We start from the raw sequence: 13,439 nt of genomic DNA, 5'->3' as shown, positions 1-13,439 counted from the left end.
ACTTTGCCACTGTTCATGTCTGTTTGGCTCAACTCTGTCCCTGTAAGAAAGGGCCTAGAAGTCACCTCTAAATACAGACCCTGGTAAGATATTTTGGCTTACCTATCAAGGAGAACAGGCCCCATGGTGCGCCAAGGAAAATCATATGCACCACACTCTGCAGATTCCACCAACTTTACCTAGGCTGCATCTTTGATCAATGGGAAAGATTTCCAGCAATGGAAAGAACAACTAAGTTGACTTTCAGAGGATCTTAGATAAAGGCAGTCCCACTTGAACTGTCTAAAGATAGACCACCCAAAAGAAAAAAGCTATTTCTTTGAACTTCTGGAAGACCTATGATTTTTCTTCAAAAAACAAGACTCCAGTGCTGCTACTGGTTCTTGCTAAGGTCATGGCTGTCAGGCTCTTAACAATTTATCTGGTATCACTCTCTGACTGACATAGGTTCTCCTCCAAGAATGCAAATGTGATCTGTTCCTTATATTTGGGCTAATGGTAAAGTTTATTTCTCCCATCAAAACAGGCTCAATAGTCACTAATTCTTTCTGCATTGTCATCTTTTTTTTTTTTTTCCTAGTCTGCAATGCAGCCAGGGAGCCATAATGCCTCAAGGTAGTTGGAGAGACAGGATCCCCAATAAGTAGGAATTACATCTCCTTTCAGTTGGAAATCTCTGTACAATGACAGAGATCTCCCATTTGCTCAGTACCTCATAAAGAATTACGGGTTATGAATGAGGCAGGAAGACAAGCTGGTTAAAACTAGCTGGGAAAGGAGGCATGACAAGATCTCAAGACACAGGTGCAAAATAATTCTCAGAACCCTGCATGTGAGAACTTCAACAAGCACTCAAACAGGTTTTTGATGGAACACCAGTGTGCAAAATAGAAAAAAAGGACAGTTGCTCTCTTACACATGTTCTCATATGTTCTATCGTGACCCTTCATGGTAGCCCACCCTAAGCTGTTGAGTATGTTTTTATTTTTATTTTCCTCCCTTTATACTTGGTTCAATCTCACTCTGCAAAGCCCTTTTTCCCCTACCATTGTTTTTCACCTTAAGTAAATGTGAAACTTTGCCACTGTTAAAAATTTTTTTGAGATAAGAACTTTAATACATAAAATCAAAACATTTTATTAATTTTATTTCTGAATTTATCCTATTTATAAGAAATTTGGTACAACAAAGACAAATCCAATCTGTACATGATTTAACAGATTTACATAGTACATTTTAGGAATATTATACATTATACCACTTTAAATTGGGGCAAGTTTTATCCATCAGATAATTTGTAGGAACTAAGTTTAAAAAACTCTTTTTGGTTTAATTTAAATACTACACTGATCATTTTAAGTTAAGCTACTTTGAAGCCTCAGTAACAAGAAATATGAGAACTGAATTTTTTGTATTAAGTAGACCTATATACAAAAGATAATCCTAAACATACTGATTTCAGGCAGAATCAACCCAATATTCACTGTACTTCTAGTAGAGTTATCAGTGCTCAGAAAATTAAAACCTAACGTTAACATATTATAGCCACTGTCAGCTGCATTATGATAAAAAACTTGAAAGACATTAATTCTTACTACATGATTACTGCCGCAAATGCTTAATTTCCAAAATATGAAGTCTTGCTTCTAATTAAAACTGTCTTAGTGTGTTTGGAAAACATTTTTAGTTTGGAAAATTCAATGCAATGTGATAAAATTCTGCTTACCTGAGGGTCTGTTAAGGGTAGTTACCTAACCTATCACTTAGGTGAGACCATTATTCTCATTCAATGGAGAGTTTTGAGCTTTTGCCTTTATCAGGGAAACCAGGTGAAAAAGTTATTGGTTGGTATGATAAAATCACAATCAAATAAAGCCTGAAAATAACATTAAATTTGGGGATTGAAGTACCTTCCAGGTAGTTGGGAAAATATTATTAAAAACCTAGAAACAGTCTATTGAAAACATTCATGTTGATACTATCATCTGGAATTAAGGAATCAACAGTTCAGGATGGGAATAGCTTGCTTTAGGCAGACTAATAACTAGGCAAATTTTATATTAGAAAAGGGAACACTAACAGATTTAACTACCATAGTTGGCTAGTTCCTCTCCTTCACTAGAAGTGATCAGTAAAGACACATGAGATTGGGAACAGGAAACTAAAGTTATGTTGCTTTTTCAATAAAGTGTTGCTCATCACTTAAACGTAGAGTAGTAAAGTTAAATCAATACATTGTTGTGAATCTAATTCTTTGTCTTATTCTTAAGATCTATGAGTTAATTTATACATATGGATATACAAAGATAAAAGACTGAAAGAGAGTAATGATTCTTAATCAGAGATGGACAGCTGAATCATTTAGGGGTACTTTCTGCCTCAACACAGAAAAAAAATCGTATGTATAGTACCAAAGTCCCTAGAGATTTTGTAATATATACTTGCCTCAGAAATGAGATTACTGTTAAAGACATAGCACATTGAAGTCAAAAGTGCATTTTTTTTTTTTTTTTACACTGAACCTGGAACTCACAATCTCCCACCTCAGTTTGAGTGGCTGAGATTATAGGTGCATGCCAGTATACTAAGGCTATGAGGTCAAAAACTTAGTATGAATTTCCATTCTTACTGCTTGTTATATAACCTCAAAAATGTTAGTTGACCTCTAAGGTGTGCTTTTATTCTTCTTTAACATTATTTTACACTATAAACATGAAAACTGCTATGTGATGTAGCCCCGTGGCACAAGTGCCTGCCTGGCAAATGTGAGGACAAGTTTGAGCCGCGATTCCAAAAAATATTTTTATTTTTTTAAATGTTACATAAAAGAATTTTTAAACTTATAAAAGAACTTTATAAGTTATAAGAACACCATATAAAATATTAGCTTTATTATGAAGAAATACTTTATAGACCTCTCCAAAAGAAGTCTTCCTATTTTTTTTCCTCCCCACTCTGGTGTTCTAGCAGTTTCAAATTTATTTATTTAAGATTACTTAGATGATTGTACTACTAATTCTATTAGTTCTAGCTGTTTCAAATTTACACAATGTTATCAAATAACTATCACAACCAGGAATCCAGCCACTTCAAGACACCTATTTTATTAGCCAGGCTGAGAAAAACTCATGCAAATTAAACTTACTAATTAATTTATAAGGGCTATGGCTTCATTTCATACTATAAGCATTACAAATATTCACTTTGTTATGTGATTTTAGACATAGTTAAATTTTAGGTTAATTGCAAGAGGTAATCCATTTTACACATAAGGAAACTGAAACAAAAAAAATTAAGTATCTTACCAAAAGTTAAAGTTAGTAAGCTCTCGGTCAGTATTCAAATTTAGGATAGCCAAGTCCTTGGCTTTTGCTTTATGAATTTTGTGAACAAAAAATAGTTTCACTTTAAAACAGCATAGATTCTGAGGCAAATGAATTGTGTTTAGACAACCTGGCTAGGAATGCCTACCTATTTAGAGGAACTAATCTCAAAACTGGTCACAAGCTGCACCTTCTAGAGGTATTAAAAACATTAGTATCAGAAATGAACGATCACTTAACTATCTGTACACTTTAAAACAATCTTGTACAATACACATCACTCTGACAAAGCTGTTCACAATAGTAGCCACTAGTCATATATGATCTAGTATTTTTAAATGTGGCCAGCTCAACTAAAGAACAATATGTTCAATTTTATTTTATTTTGGTAAAATACAAAACCTGATAATATATAATGAACATAATTTATAAATTATATTTTTGCAAATTGATGCTTCATTAATAGCCTCTGAAGCTCTTAAATTCTGCACTGACCAAAGAAATTACTTAGAATTCAAGCACCCAAATAAGCAAAATTAAAATATTTAGCAGGTCCAAGCACATATCCATACAACTATTGCAGATCGACAACATGTGAAAAAAAGCAGACAGCCAAAACTCTAAAAAACAAAATGAAACACAAATCAAGTAAGGCTGAATTTCTTACAGGCAGCCAAAAAAACTCCATGCGAATGTTTTATAGTCATCATACTTTTATTTTCAGATCAAGCATCCAAACAAGTATAGGCTCTTTTTAGCAAATACAATGCCAAGCACTAGTATGGATCAGGCATTTTACCTGACTTATTTTTTGTTGTTGAACCCTCAATGAGAGCAGTAGAAAACAAAAGTAGCTGAAATGTGAAATAATCCCTAGAAAAATCAAGAATTAAAAAAATTCCAATATTAGTAAAAAGCAATTACTCAAAGAATGAAAACTTGAGGCTCACAGTGTAAATTTAAATAAACTTTCAGAGATTAAGCTATCCCTAAATGGTTTAAAAGACGGTAGTGCTAATAATTCAGATAGCAGGTTCATGAGCTATTATTATATTTAAATATAACAGAGTTTAAAAATATTATTTAGCCAAGGAAGCTACCAGTTTAATTGTAAACTAAGTATATTAGTAACAACATGTGAATAACTTCTATTATTAATCTGTCTAAAACTGGACATTCCTGGTGCCAGCTTTTATTCTTCTTAGAATCTTATTATTCTGGTTTGACTAGGAATTACTGGCTTTTCTGCCTAGATGCCATCAACACAATGCTTTCTTTAGTTTAAATAAAGAATTAATTAAAAACGTAGCTGCCCTTCATCTCTGCATTGTTAAAAACAATGTAAAATTAGGATTCTTTAAAAAAGGAGAGAGAATCTACATCTCTTGATTATTTTTTAAACAGCCTGTACCATTGGGAATATTTTGGAAAATGCTGTATTGGTACCTTCTCAAAAACAAAAAATAGCTAAAATAAAACGTAACCCAAACTACAAACACTTCTGAAAAGATGAAATACCTAGATTATCAAATTATTTTGCAGCTTTCAAATCAAACTAAAATATTTTTTCTAGGCCCCATCTTTGTCACAGATCAACAAAAAACAAAACTCAACAATCGCACTGATTTGTTAAAACTTTAATCTTAAATCAGTTGTTCATATAAGGAAAAAAACCCGAGCTGCTATACAGAAACAAAACTAGGTAAACTACATTTAAAACTGTTTAACTTCAGGTTTGCCTTCAATCACTACAGAGAAAAACATTACAAAAACAAACAAAAAACTATTATATCTGATTTTCAAGCTTAATTTATTACTATATACTTCTAAAATTAAATTTTTATAAAGTATGTAGATTCTTACTGGCAATGAAAAATGAGTCAGGCAATTGGAGCAATATAACAAAAATCAAACCAAAAATATCACCCCATCGGTCATAGTTCTATATTCAAATTCCAACTCAATTACTGTACCTATACCCACCTTACAAAGTAACAGTAAGAATTAAATACTTCTTAATTATCTAGCATTGTAATCTGGCATGGGGCAGGTACATTCTGAATATCGACTATGTGAGTAATGGCAAAAAATAGACTCTTCCCTCAGTTTGTTTTCTGAAATCTAAAATGAAACCTGCTTGACTTGTCTCTCAGGACTCTTGTGAAGATCTAATGAGATAATGTAAATGAAGGCAGTCTCATGGAAAAAGAACGAGCTTGAACATGGGAAAAGTCATAAACCTCTTTGAGTACCATTTTCTCCAAATAAACTGCATGCCATAATACCTACATCTCACATGGTCTTTAATACTGATGATTAAAAGGTGATGAATGTCAAAATATTTAAAAGGCACAAAATGTTAGCTGAATGTAGAGAGAATTTTACTACAAGGCTGTGCTGAAATATCCTGAAAATGTCAACAATATTACAGCATACTTCAATCCATATTATGTTACATCAAAACTATTATTAGTTTTATAAACTAGGACTCTGTAGACAGTATCATTATTAGAATGAATTGCAGGAGAAATAAACAATACTATAAAGTATGAGACTAAATCATAAGGCTCTTTCTCTTTGACTTCTGTCTACAGGCTGTGAAATAATTAATAAGCTGACTGATAAATATCACACAAGGGTCACAGTACTAAGGGGCTACTGGGTGCTAAAGAAGAATGTCATGTGGTAATGAAGGTTCAATGCTGTCAGTGCATACTAAAGTAGGTGGAAACTTGGCTTTTCAGTAAAATTTCTCAGAAAGTTTGCATACTGTGTAAGGCAATAACAGATGTTTGTGAGGCAGACACAGATAATGCTTTACAACCTATATTAAAGAAACAGGGTAAATTCCATGAGAGCAGGGAAAGAGGTGTGTTCATTTAAGCATGAGGCATTATGTTTTGCACACAGTAAATGCTTGATAAATATTTATTTTAACAATGAATGAAATAAAAGGTCTCAGGAGATTAGAGAAAACACTAAGCAACAGGTAAACAACCAATGAACAGAAAAAAATGTCCCAAAGCATGAGTTTGTTGCCACCAGTGAGTTGGGCACTTAACTATTTTTTTTTTTCTGTCTTTTTCCTTTTTATGGGTACCAGGGATCGAACTCACGACTGCCTGCTTTCAAGGCAGGCACTTATGCCGCTGAGCTAAATCCCCACCCCCGGCACTTAACTTATTTTCAGTCTTGGGGACTCAGACCAATATAAACATTTTAATACATATTTTTATAATATATTGATTCCTCACTTTGAAACCATAATTTGAGTAAAATAAATCAGACACATAAATATCGTATGCTTCCTTATACATAAAGAGCAAAATAAAAGATAATAAGAAGTAGGGAGATAAACTTTTCTCATATGGAAAGGGATCAACAGATAGAGGGAAGGGGGAGGAAGAAGAGGAAAAGAGGATACAAAAATGGAATTAAGATGTGTTATGTGCGCTTGCTTTGGCAGCACATATACTAAAATTGGTACGATACAGAGAAGATTCGCATGACCCCTGCGCAAGGATGACATGTAAATTCATGAAGTGTTGCATATTTTTTAGATTATCTAAACTAGAGGACAGTTTTGCAATGTGGGAATAAGAAAGAAAAAATTTTTAAAAATAACAAGGAAACAAGCAGTAACAATACAAAGGCTAGAAGACGACAAGAGGATCTACAACTTGAGAATAAAGAATGTGAATGAAGAAGCAGGGGTACAAACAAAGGAACTACAAAGGCTATGGACAGAATTAATGAAGGAAAACTTTCCAAACATAGGAAGAGGAAATGATATTCAGATGTATGAGGCATACCAAACTCCAGCCACTTACAACCAAAACAGCTACATCCAGGCATATAATAATCAAGATCCCAGAAATTCAATACAAGAACAGAATATTAAAAGCCACCAGAGAAAAGATAACCTGTAACAGAAGGCCCATCAGAATAACAGCAGACTTCTCAACACAAACCATCAAGTCAAAAACAGCCTGGAGCGAAATATTCCAAGCCCTGAAAGAAAATAACTTCCAACCCAGATTGATATATCTTGCTAAACTGTCTCTAGAAATTAATGGAGAAACAAGATGCTTCTAAGATAAAGAGAAATTTGGGAAATTCCAACCACCAATCCAACTCTACAGAGAATACTGCAGGGCATTCTAGAGAGAGAGAAAAATACCAGGATTCCAGGAACAGTGGCAGAGAGGCCTCAGTGAATTGAGCAGAAAACAGAAAGAAGATAAGCAGACAACTGATGGCAAAAAAGGAGCAAAACAGAAACGAAGCAGAGAAAGTTGGTTATAATATCTAATATAGAGGGCCTTGATACACTAAATTAAAAAAAAAAAAAGAACCACACATGCAGTAGATCAGGAGGTAGGGTCCACTGAGATGTTATTTATAGGAAATATAATTAACATGAAAAAGAGTACATGGACTGAAAATCAAATATGAGAAAACAATGCTCTGTGTGACAGAGAACCAGAGAGTAATAGGGGCAACTAGACCAGTATTTGTGGATAGGTTGGAAAGACAGGCTTTAATAGGTAAAGGAATATAATTAGAGATCAAGTCCAGGAGAGAGCAGGTTTGGAACCACTTAGGTAAATAGCAGACTGCCCCCACCCACCGAATTTAAAACCAAGGGTCTTTGTCAGACCCCAAAATGCTCAGTGTACCCTGGGGAATTGAAAGGGGAAAAAGAGTCTTAAAAAAGATGGCAGAAGATATTGTTAACAGCGTATCAGGATTTAAAACCCACATTACTTGCACCACTCTGTTTAGATAGATTTTATTCTTTTTTTTTTTTTTGATATTTTATTCTGCCCCAGTTTGTCTACTTGCATTAGATTTGAGAGCACAGACAGCTATCCCTAAAACATCAGGATTTAGCACAGTAATCACCTTTAATTTCTTATTATCTTAATCTGGAGCCCTGTATGACTTACACTGTTTTATCATGACTGATCTTAGTTAAATCTGGTTTCTCTGATTGCAGTTTGGTATCAACAGATTTTATTCAAAACTGATATGATTGATAGTATCAAGTCTGAGAGTATAGGCAACTACGCTGAAGATGGCAAGGCTCTACAATACACATTCTGGTTTGATAACTGCCTGTTTTTGAAGTTTTACACTATATACAAAGTTCTGTTTTTATTAATACTGTTATGTACTGATATATTCAATTATACTATGTCTGATGATACAGCCAATTCTATTGAAGATAAGAGACAACACAGGAACTATGGTAGAACTCTTTGTACGACGGTCTTACATGTCTTTTTCGTTTCATGTGTTTATAGGAATATGTTTTAAAGTTTTGTCTTGCTTTATTTCTTCCTCTAATATAAAAAGGATAGAAATACATGTTAAGATTCGTGCATGTGTAGAATCTATAAACAATTTATGAGAACTGATTTTATGACACATGATGAAATGAACAGATACTTTGAAGAAAAAGAGACACTAAAGTACCCATTGCTGATCCTGGAGGGTCATGATGTGAAACCCAGCAACAATACTATTCTTTGTTCGTAGTGATATAAGACTACCTGGGTTTGTTCAATCTCAACATAATTGAAGATATGGATAACTGCATGTATGTTTAAGTGTATAAGATTGATAACCATATTTCTAAGTTTTTGTTGGATAGTTGAACAGAACTGGTTGCAGTCTCACTGTTTGAATCCCCACTTTATATGCTCCACTTTACTATCTTGAATAACTATTGGTAAGAGGACAATCTGTAATCATCAACTAGTGATTTCTTACTGTTTATTTTTTTCTTTGAAAGTATGCATTATTTCTACCTGTTTTCTGTTTTGTTTAGTCTTTCTTTAAATAAATTTTTTTTTTTAAAAAAGACACTACAGTACCCAGTGCTGATCCTGGAGTGTCATAATGTGAAATCCAGCAATAGTATTATTCTTTGTTCAGAATGACTTTAGCCTGCTTTAGTTTGTTTAATTCCAACACAAATTGAAGATATGGATAACTGCATGTATCTTTAAGTGTACAGGATTGACAACCATATTACTAAGTTTTTGTTGGATAGTTGAACAGAACTGTTTGCAGTCTCACTGTTTGAATTCCTACTTTATATGTTCCACTTTTGTATCTTGAACAACTATTTGCAAAAGGACAACATGTAAACATTAACTAGTGACTTCTTATTGTTCAGTTTTTCTGATTGTATGTATTATTTCTATCCTTTTTCTGTTTTTAGTCTTTCTTTAAATGAAAATTTTTAAAAAAAGACGTATTATGTATATATAGCAACTCCACACAAGGAATGTAAACATTATATAGTGCAAATATGTACTTAAAAATAAAAGATGTATCCAGGAATTCATACCAACCAACCAATCAAAAAAAGCACTGAGTATATGCTAGGTTTGCCATTAAGTACTTATATATTTATTACCATATATGAGTGAAATGTTAAATGCATGTATAAGCAGATAAGGTATTAAGTTAAGTGTGAACAGGGAAAATGCATCAGAAGAATTCACAGGAAACTCTTAATTCTGATAGAATGGAAGAAAACACACGCTAAATGATACAGTACTTATTAGTGTATATGGTAGCCAGCAGTGGGGAAAAAAAGGATGGACAGTAGAAATTGTGAATTAATTTTTTTGTAACTTGAACCACTGGTGGTACATGCTCAAATATTCCATTGAGCAGCTTGCACCACTGGTGGCAAAAATGAATCTAAACACTTCTGTAGGTCTTTTTACTAATGAAATTAAATCAGAGCCACCCAAAAGTGAGACATTCAAATAGTAAGATTGTCTCAAGACTGTTATGAAGATCTTCTAGGTAAACTCCATTGATCTGGAGAGGACAGAGGAAGAAAAAGTAATATACGTTGGAAATAAGAAAAGAAACATCAAATCTACCATTGTAATATACGTACATGTTGATGAACATAACATCTATTATCCAGTCTTAAGAAATAAACATATTTGCCATTAACACTAAAAAATATAGGGAAGCTGCAGTCCAAAATTACATGCAAAAATATAAAAGCTCAATTATGAATATGAAATCTGAAGATGGGAAAAAATTACAAAAATGAAGATAAAACTAGGAGGACAGGGACAAAATACTTCTGAAATCCACAGGAATGAGATAGGACAGAAATGGGAAAAATTAGTTGGTACTAAAGAATTAAGAATCAGAGAAAATGTTACCTATAGAAGATAAGAAGATCCAATGATGTGTACCTAGTGTGAAAAACTGTATCACAATTACTTGAGAAACTCAGGTGGAAGGATTATTTGAGTCCAGAGTACAAGACCAGCCCAAGCAACACAGAGAACACCTCCATATAAAAATATATATATATATCTGTATCTATATATATATGAAAACATTATATAAATAAAAGCATGTCTACATTTACATAGTTAAGGACATACAGAGTCCAAGAAAAACAACTGGCCCAGAAACTTCTACACTATTTTAAAAACAGTGTAGGCCACAGGTATTACTGCACATCTGTAGTCCCAGCAGTACAGAGGTTGAGGCTGGAGAATCCCTGCGAGCCCGAGGTTGGCCTGAGCGACATGCCAAATCCTGCCTCAAAAATCAAACATACAAACAAAACTACACAACAAATAAAAACCCACAAAGACTCAATCTAGGGAGTACTTGCTCAATAATACAGATTTCATTCCCAGCACCAAAACCAAAGATATCTTTGGATACCCTGGTGAAAAGATTAAATCAATTATTAACAGGAAAGAAAATTAGATTGGCCTCAGATTTCTTTGTAGTAACATTCTACACTTAAAAGTCTGAAACAATGCTTTCAATAACCTCAAGTATACAAAATATGACCCAAAAATTTCATACTCAAATTGTTATTCAAAAATTAAAAACATCCAAATAAGCAGTCTGTGAAAGAAACCTAGGAAATATTTCCCATGGGCCCAGCTCAAAGGACTTACATAAGCATGAACTTTAGGTAGTCCACATAAGCTCAAAGGACTTACATAAGCATGAACTTTAGGTAGTCCACATACCTAGACAAACTGAAACACAAGGACTGGCAGTAACAACTAAATCAATATAAGGGTACTGGAAACTATCATTAGACAATATGGAGAGGATACACTTAACAAAAGAGTAAGGGTGGAAAGGGCAGGAAGTTTCATTTAACCGTCTCCTTTATCTTTTAACAACTGGCTATCAAAGCCTCATTGGAAGCTCTCATAAGGCAAGAGAAGTATAAAAATATTTACCTCTACGAAGTAAACATTGAGATACTACAGTAATAAGGCTGAAGTTGTAGTTCAATGGAAACACGCTTGCTAGGCATGCTCAAAGCTCTGGGTTTAATGTCTAACACGAAGGGGAGGGAGGAAAGGAGGAAGAAAGGAGAAAATATGGAGAAATAGAAAATATATTAATTTCACTGATGTTCATAGAAATTAAAGTATTTCCATTGAAAGACACAAGGATTAAAGCTATGAAAAAGTTAAGGTTATAAAAGTATCACCTAAATAATTAAAATACAATTATTCTTAACTTTAAAAAAAAGAATAAAAACTGGTCATTTAGTGAAACTTTTTTTTAAAGCCATAAAACCAGAAACTATAATATAATGACAGAATTAAAACTGGTTCAGAGCTAGGGATTTAGCTCAGCGGCTTAAGCACCTGCATTGCAAGCACGTGGTTGTTAAGTTCGATCAAAAAAACAAAAAAAAACTGGCTCACCATCTTAGGAAGTATGGTCTAACCAAAAGAAAAAAAATTACACTGGACTGTATTTAAAAAGGGTACCCAACTTTAAGATTCAGGAAAGATAAAGACAAAAGGAAAAGCATTTATCTGGCAAATAAAAACAAAAGGAAAGATAAAAATAAAGAAATAGCCATGGTCCAATGCAAGACAACACTGTAGCTGAGCTCTTGCACAGATAGCATCAGTTGCTCTGAGACTGTGGATTCCATGCCCTGACCACAATAATGCACCAACTTTTGAGCCAGCATGGGATAGCAAAAGTACCAACAAACTGCCTGACCTGACTATGGACAGGGACAACACTTGGGGAAAGAAAGTAAGCCTGGAGGGTTAGCAGAACCAGATGTAAAAGATCAGCACTGGCCTCAACAAAAGCACACAGCTACTGGAAACTACAAAAATAGCATGGGTTTTACTCCAAAAGTGACTCCATTGCAGGCTAGAGTTGAATAAACCCAGTTAGTGTCCACCACATTGCCAGATAGTTTATCATTCTGAGAAAAGGTTGTTTGATAATGAGCCACAGAATACCTACCAAACAACTCTACTTTAGGGTGCTCACTGTTACTCTTCCACAGTGACTGGATGAGAAACAGTAATGGGAGACCACTCTGGAAAGATGAGCTAGACAGACCCTCTAAGAGCTTTAAGTTCAGGCCAGGAAAGACAAAGCTAGGCCTTACAAGTGTTACAAGTGTTGGCATTAAGTCCAATAGTCTTGAACCTCCACGCTGAGGCCTACATATTCAGCAAAGACCAGAAGGCTGATTGCTATTGTCACTTACCGACATAAGCAAGGACACATGAGTTTGGACAGTTGCTGCAGTCTGGGAATGTACAGCAGGCCTCATGCAGTAGGAAGGCTACCTTGCAAACTCACAGGTCTCAAAGCTAGGCAAAATAAAAATTGTGACCTGCTAGGTTCCATTCAAAACTGCAGATCTGGAAAGAAACCATTCACTGGTTCTGAGGGACTTGTGGTTTTTCTCTCTCTTTTTAAAAAATCTTTTAAACTCTTAAATTTTTCTTCCTTTTCATTTTGTTTATTTTTCTGTTTTTCTCCAGCATCTTTTTAGTTACAGTTCTCTAATATCATTAATTTTCTTTTACTCCTGAATAGGGTCCCCATCTCACTTTGGTGTTCTCCTTCCCATCTTCCTTCAATTAATTTTTCAAATTTTATTTTCCTCATTCTCTGGTTTCCACCCCCTCTATCTTTACTATACAACCAATAATATGTTCCTGTTGGCTTGAATCACAGTGGGTACATGAAGATCTAATTACTTTTATCAGTTTGCTTACTAATAAAATCAATAGTCTGTAAATGGACTGAATCTAGTTAGTTGCTTGAATCTGAATA

At 34.1% G+C, this 13,439-nt stretch overlaps 1 protein-coding gene and 1 non-coding gene across 2 annotated transcripts in view; one reads left to right on the top strand and one right to left on the bottom strand.

The window, feature by feature from the left end:
* Znrf2 (zinc and ring finger 2) overlaps positions 1 to 13,439 on the bottom strand; it is a 104,941-nt gene that overhangs the window by 21,068 nt on the left and 70,434 nt on the right. The window lies entirely within an intron of this gene.
* Positions 6,774 to 6,880, top strand: LOC111756242 (U6 spliceosomal RNA). Its single transcript, XR_002790721.1, has one exon. It is a non-coding gene; the product is annotated as a U6 spliceosomal RNA (small nuclear RNA).

The sequence above is a fragment of the Cavia porcellus genome, unplaced genomic scaffold (assembly GCF_034190915.1).
Source record: "Cavia porcellus strain 051 isolate PalLab524CR breed Dunkin Hartley unplaced genomic scaffold, mCavPor4.1 scaffold_2, whole genome shotgun sequence".
Lineage (NCBI taxonomy): Eukaryota > Metazoa > Chordata > Mammalia > Rodentia > Caviidae > Cavia > Cavia porcellus.
This window is presented reverse-complemented; position numbering and strand designations above follow the sequence as displayed.